Raw genomic sequence first — 6,631 nt, 5'->3', positions numbered from 1 at the left:
ATTTGCATGCTTGTGAACGAGATCTCAACTTTTCACCACAAAACTCTTGGTGGTCGTTGCATTATTATATGTATACAGTGTATGTAGATGGTTGATGCTTGTGGTAAATACATAATCCGCGGCTACACCAGTCTCCTTTATTATTATTTCACACTTACTGTCAACGGATTTAACACGTCAGTAAGTTTTCCTCGGAGGTAAATTTTCTTCCATCGAATATTTTTTGGGGTTTAACAATTTCATTGTTGACTATTTTAAGCTCCAATAAAATTTTATTGTTTCTTCAAGACATAAAATCTCAATGGGAATATTTTATTTTTGTTATTGATTTCAACAATATTCTAAATTTAACGACAATGACTTAAGTAGATCCAGATCTCGTGTCAGCTTTTTAAATTTAGCGAGAAATGAAATTTTGTTTATATTTAAATTTATGCTAGTTCGTTTCGGTTCTCAAAAATAATTTCCGTCAAAAAGTAAACATTATTTGAAGTACCGGATAATTTTGCCTAAAAGCCGTGTAGCGGTGCAAAGATCTAGTTAGAGGATGACTTATTGATTGGCGATGGAGTAACCGATCTATAAAAAAATAAATACATTGAAATAGATTTATATAATAAGTTAATAAAAGCAGAACGACGCGGAAAAGACCTTGCCGTAATGAACGTGATGAGGCCTTACACAGAATTATTATAAAGGGATTGTTCGAGTCTTTTCATCATCAGCAGAACTAAGTTCGTTTAACGCGTGATGACATGGCTGCTTATGCCGGGTACCTCCACGATCCGACCACTACAAGGCGTCATACCAACTCAAATGTACGCTCTTGCAGTATAGTCTTATGGGTAGAGGATTGGATACTATACACGCTTTTTCAGCTACTTTCTAGCCGGCTCCTGTATAAATACATATATATGTATATGTATAGTAGAGAAGCATTATATTATTCCATTCCGACTTACAACCGGTGGAGAATTTGATTAGGCCAATTATGCGGTTCCACTTGTAAATATTCTTGACGTGAAATTTTCATTTGCTACGATGCCTTCTTCATACTAGTTTAGATGATTATGTCTTTTGCACACCTATCACTGCAAGTTATTATAATTTTTTGAATAAATATTTACTTTACATTTTTTTGTCATTAATTTGTATTTTGGCTTTTGCTTGATGTCTTTATTTCAATTGCTAAGAAAATTCTAATGTCAATGTGTTAATTTTTTGACCCATTTTTTTGACAAATGAATTTGTTATAATTTTTTATGGGTCTTCTGCAGGATTCTACACAGGAAAAAAATATTTGTTTAAACCAAGACAATTTACAAAATTGATTTTGATTCTATCAATTATTAAAAATAATTAAAACCACTTTGAAAAATTTCATTGTCTTGAACAAAATTTCTGAATCAAGAAATATTTTATAATTTGAGAATTTTTTGCTTCATTCAAGACAACAAAACTCTTCGAAGTATTTGTAAGTTTTTTTTTTCGTTGACTAACTGAATTTCTTTTTTATCAAAAAAGCAACAGACTGTTAATTTTTCTGTTAAAGTTTCCATAAAAAAATCAAAAACAAGCTATAAAATTCGAATAATTAGCTCGTAAAACTAAATTAGTCGGTTATCGGCTGATATTTAAAAAATATGTCACTAGGATCTTGTTACAAAGAAAAAAGTAGCGGCATTTAGAATATCTGGAGCATATTGTCCGTGTAATGAAGCCAAATGTTTTAAAATCTGTCATATAAATTTAAATAGGGGTGAATTACAGTCACTAGTGACTGCGCAACAGAAATTATAATATCTAGCATGAAAGAAATAAAGAGTAAGGGAAATATGTCTTTTGGGTAGAAAAATATTGGTCTCGTATACAAGTAACTAAACTAAACTGAGCATGATGAATGGAAATATTTAGTTGATGATGCGCTGCCCGATTTACTACAGGAACAGGGTACGGTTCAGTAACTGCTGTATTGTATATTGTATGAATGTATTGTATGTATATCTATAATGCTGTAAGTACAGACCAGGAACAGAAACAGAAACAGAAAATATAAATGCATTGCCGCCAACGCTATCGCGGGGAAACGATACGACCCGGTTGCCGTTTTGTTGGATCTCGACGGCGGCAGCTGGTCTCGCCGCGCTGATTGGTCGCGCATCACGCCGCGTTTGTTGATCTTTTGCGAAGCGATACGCGTATAGATCGAGAGGGGAGGCTTGGGCCCGACCGGTAACCCCGAGCAGGCACCCGGTGTCCTCAACTATTATACATTTCACATCTCGGTGTATATTGTATGTATAATATATGATGACCGACGTGTTTGTATTTGTGCGATATTGTGTGAGTGTACTTGATGTTTGTTGCAGCTAAAAGTCTCTGGGACGTGGGTCATAACTTTCTGTCTTTCTTTCCATCCCTTTTTGTGTTATTTATCCCAACCCCCCAATCCCAATCTCGACTAAGTGACAATGACGACCATTTTGTTCCCAGGTTTATGATGTCCACATTTTTTTTATTTTTTTCTCATCAGCTTTAGATGATATACAAGATTTTTTGCAATGTGCAATGAGATGAAAAAATTGCATGTTGAGTAGAGCAATAAAATAATTTTTTTATTTCTGAGCTTATGAATTATTTTTTTAAAGCCTGGCTCGTAATTCAAACAATTTTATAAATTTTTTTTAATTCATTAGGGATTTTTTAAATTCATATATTAAAAAAAAAGTTAATTAGATTCAAGAAAAAAAATTTTATAAAATAAATTTAAATCAAGAAAAATTTCTTCTTACTCCAAAACTATTAACGACTTTTTTTTTGTGCAAGCTAAAATTTTTCTTTGTTAAATTTTGTAGGAAATTTTAACGCAACTGTATTTAAAAATCTATCATAGGGTTAAAACTTTCTTCACGTTTTTCCCACGGGTGTATAAGAACCATACTTTGGAAACTTTAGAGACAAATAGGAATAAAAATTTTCTAATTTGTTAAAATTTGTAAAAAGCAACACTTATGTTAAATTGAGTTTCCAAAATTAAAAAATTGAGTTATATTAATTTGTTTATAATGACACTACCGTGTAGAAATCAATAAAAAAGATATTGATAATAGAGATAAATGACAACAGTGAGTCGTAAAAATAATAACCAAAAAGTAACTAATAACAGGATGAAAAATTTTTTCCGTCACTTAGGAAGGATCATTAAATTCGCAACACCAAAGACAGAAATAAATTTTCGGTCATCAGGCTAGCTCCGGTAGTGGCTCTACTGAGCTCGTTGGTGGTAGAAGAGTGAAAGAAAATATAATGGAGCGAACTTATAGCATCATCATCATCGGGAGAAGAATTAGCGTGGGTAAGAGATAAAGATGCAAGATAAAAGACTATGAGAATAAATGCTACAATGGATATTCAGTGAACGGTTACACGCACCCCCCCTAGGGTTGGATTTGCACGGTTTTCATTGGCTCGGTTAAGTTTGATTAATCTGTTCGGTTGTTTTATTGTTCGTAGACAGAAGCTCTCTTTTTTTTATTTAGCTACCACCTATATACTATGCGTTCTTTTTTGCTATTGGCCCGTTAACTCTAACTCATTCGACAGTCGACAGTTCACGAACGATCATGGATTTAACCATCCGAGTTCCGCAGGCTCCATATCATAAAAGTTTTAACCGTTCCATTGTCTTCGATTCATTCATTTTTCATGATCCGTATTGAGAATTTATTCCCTTTTGGATTTCTTGATTGATTGGAAATCAGTTTTTATTATTTTATCTAGGGGGAAAAGTTATTTATGATTATTCTATAGATAATACACGGAAAAAAATGAGCTGTAATAAATTATAATCAATCAATTGATAAAAAAATACTGTTTTGTCATAAAATTTTGGTTTTAATAATTTATTTCAACCAGTTATAACAGCTATGTAAATGTAAAAAAAGTTAAAATCCAAAATTAGGACAAAAAAAAAAACTAAATAGTAAAAATAAATGAAAAAATTCCTTTCTTTTGACTGCTAGATAATTTTAACACCACAAAATAATAAATATGGATCCTGAACAAATAGATTTTGGTATTAAGTAAAGCTTTAAGGACATCCGGAATGATTCATAGAATGGATGTGTACAATGAAAGTTGGGTAAAGAGTAAACATCACACAGAGAGGTCAACATAATCTTAACGGAGTTGGTGTAATATATGTGTAATGTATGACTGCATGTGTAAAAGTAAGAGTAAGAGTAAGAGTGGTAAAAAATCGCCCGGGTAGAGAAGAAAATGGTAAATAATGGTTCATAAAGGTATACAAAAGCTTGTTCACATCTCATATATCTATGGAATGAGATGTATGAAAATATAATAAGAAGGATCGAGGATCTAAACGCCGCCCTTAGATTTTTTCTCCTCACATAACGCACACACGGGGTGCGGCGTTTTGATGTCGGGGATCGTCACGCCTATCAGCTTTGTCATTCTCGATACATCTGTCGGTTCACGTCGCTAATTTTGATCCGAGCTTTATTTGGATCGTTACTTATCCATAATACTGTGTAAGAAGAGCTTCTTTTTCGGCAGCTATGATTTTGGATCCTTTTATTTTAATGATGGAGATGTAAACAGGAGATTTACGCAAATGAAAATTTTGGGTTTGGAGATGAATAAAAAAATTATGAGAAACTCAGTGTCAGAAGTTGACATGGATCCAAAAACGCCGTCGGATTTACGAGAAATTGACGGTGGATTTAAAGTTTGACACGAGATGTCATGTATAATGACGTGTTTAACGAGAAATTTTTAAGTAGAAAATTTTATTTGTTAAGCGGAAAATGTTTTAGTTGATTTTTAACTTTGTGAAAAATTGTTCGATGGATTAACACAAGTTACTTTTTTTGAAGATTAAAAAATGGAATAAAATTTTCCAAAGAAAGCGATTCTTCTTATTGATTTACTTTTTTTAATGGAAACTTTTTTCATTGTAAACAAAAAAAAAAAGAAAAGATAATTCATTTATTTTCCGTTCAAAACTTTACAGCCCTAAGTTGGTGTCCTATTTCGCTCTGGATGTTTAACAGATTTTACGGTGTTGAAATTATCTCCGGAAAGTCAAAAAAAAATATTTTGTCTCATTTTGCTCCGGTATTCAATGCCCCCCTGTACTAAATTCTTAGCTGAAATATAAATTAACACGCAAATAGAATACTTTTAAAAAAATTTCTCTTTATACAAACTCCAAAATTTGAAATAAAAGAATGAAACATTTTTCCAATTTGTATCCCACATTAAATCCTTAAAATAAAATTATTCTCTCGATTAAGTTAAAAAAATTGAACCAATAACGTAAGAATCCACTCTGAAACGGCCATTTTATACCAAACTGACAAAAGAAATCACCGAAATCGATCGAGGGGCGCGTGACTCTTGAGTTGTAAAGAAGACCCCACATATCGCACTTTCCTTTTCCATGATTCGCCATTCATTCATCTCATCATCCCCGCCCAATCCTCGACAAATATATTGTAATACTACTGTCTAGTGGGTCTGCGGTGTGTGGTAGTCATCCAGTCTACTAATACTCTATCCTCGCCGTATAATATATTTTCCCGAATGGGAATGCTTTTTCCCAGCGGCTTTTCTTTGAAATCTCACCCCCTGTATTCACGTCAATTCCGGCCTACTTGTGGACTCAACTCTCAAATGTGCCATCAGTCTTTTTTATTCTTCCGCCCATAGTTATCTTCCAACCCCCATTAGCCTAAAATTTCTTCGTTTGTTTTTCCCACCCTTAGCGCAGGTGGATCTCGGCAATTTAATCAACACTAAAATAATGACGAAATATAAATAAGCTACAGCTTAAATTAAACCAAAAATCAAAGTCATTAATTAATTATTATATTATTAATTGCTTGAGAAGAAAAAAAATTTTTTCACCTTTGAAAGATGCCGCGTTTTGTTTGTGTTTGAGAAAATAAATCGAAAGAATTTAAGCCGCTGCACCAGTAGTTGTTTTCTGGTTAACGGTAGTAATTTAGAGAAAAAATATAAAAGAAAAAAACGTGACTTGCCGTAGTGAAGTTATAGTATGATATTATATCATATTATTGAGGATAGAAGGAATGAGACCGAGAAAAGAAGCCGAAATGTGTAATATTGAAGAGAAGAGAAGAGTCTACTTTTGCTTTACTTACACTTCTACTTCTCTTTCCATACTTCTTTACTCTCCTCTGGCTTTTTAATGTCCCGTAAAAATTTAAAAGTCCTGAAAAAAAGACAGAAAGCCTCGACTGAAGAGGGATAGGGATAGAAGGAAAATATAGATGGAATAAGAATAAGAAAGAAATAATAAAAATGAAAAGAATAGAAACCTTACGACCACCTACTTCGGCTACACAATAGAGCACAAATGCGTGGCGACAGCATCACCAGATATACGGCAGGATGATTGCTCGTTGTGCCAGCTAAACTCTCAACTTGGCCTCCGTCCTCCTTCTTAACTTATATTAGTATCAGATTATTTTTTTTTTATTACGAAAAAAAAAAAAAAAATAGAAAAAAAATAATTGATAAAATTTATATTATTTATTTTTTTTTATATCAGTACAAACTTTAAACATTTTTTAAATACAATTTATTA

Source organism: Cotesia typhae, unplaced genomic scaffold, assembly GCF_013202065.1.
Source record: "Cotesia typhae breed Kobodo isofemale line unplaced genomic scaffold, CoteBio_Ctyphae contig_48, whole genome shotgun sequence".
Taxonomy (NCBI): domain Eukaryota; kingdom Metazoa; phylum Arthropoda; class Insecta; order Hymenoptera; family Braconidae; genus Cotesia; species Cotesia typhae.
This window is presented reverse-complemented; position numbering follows the sequence as displayed.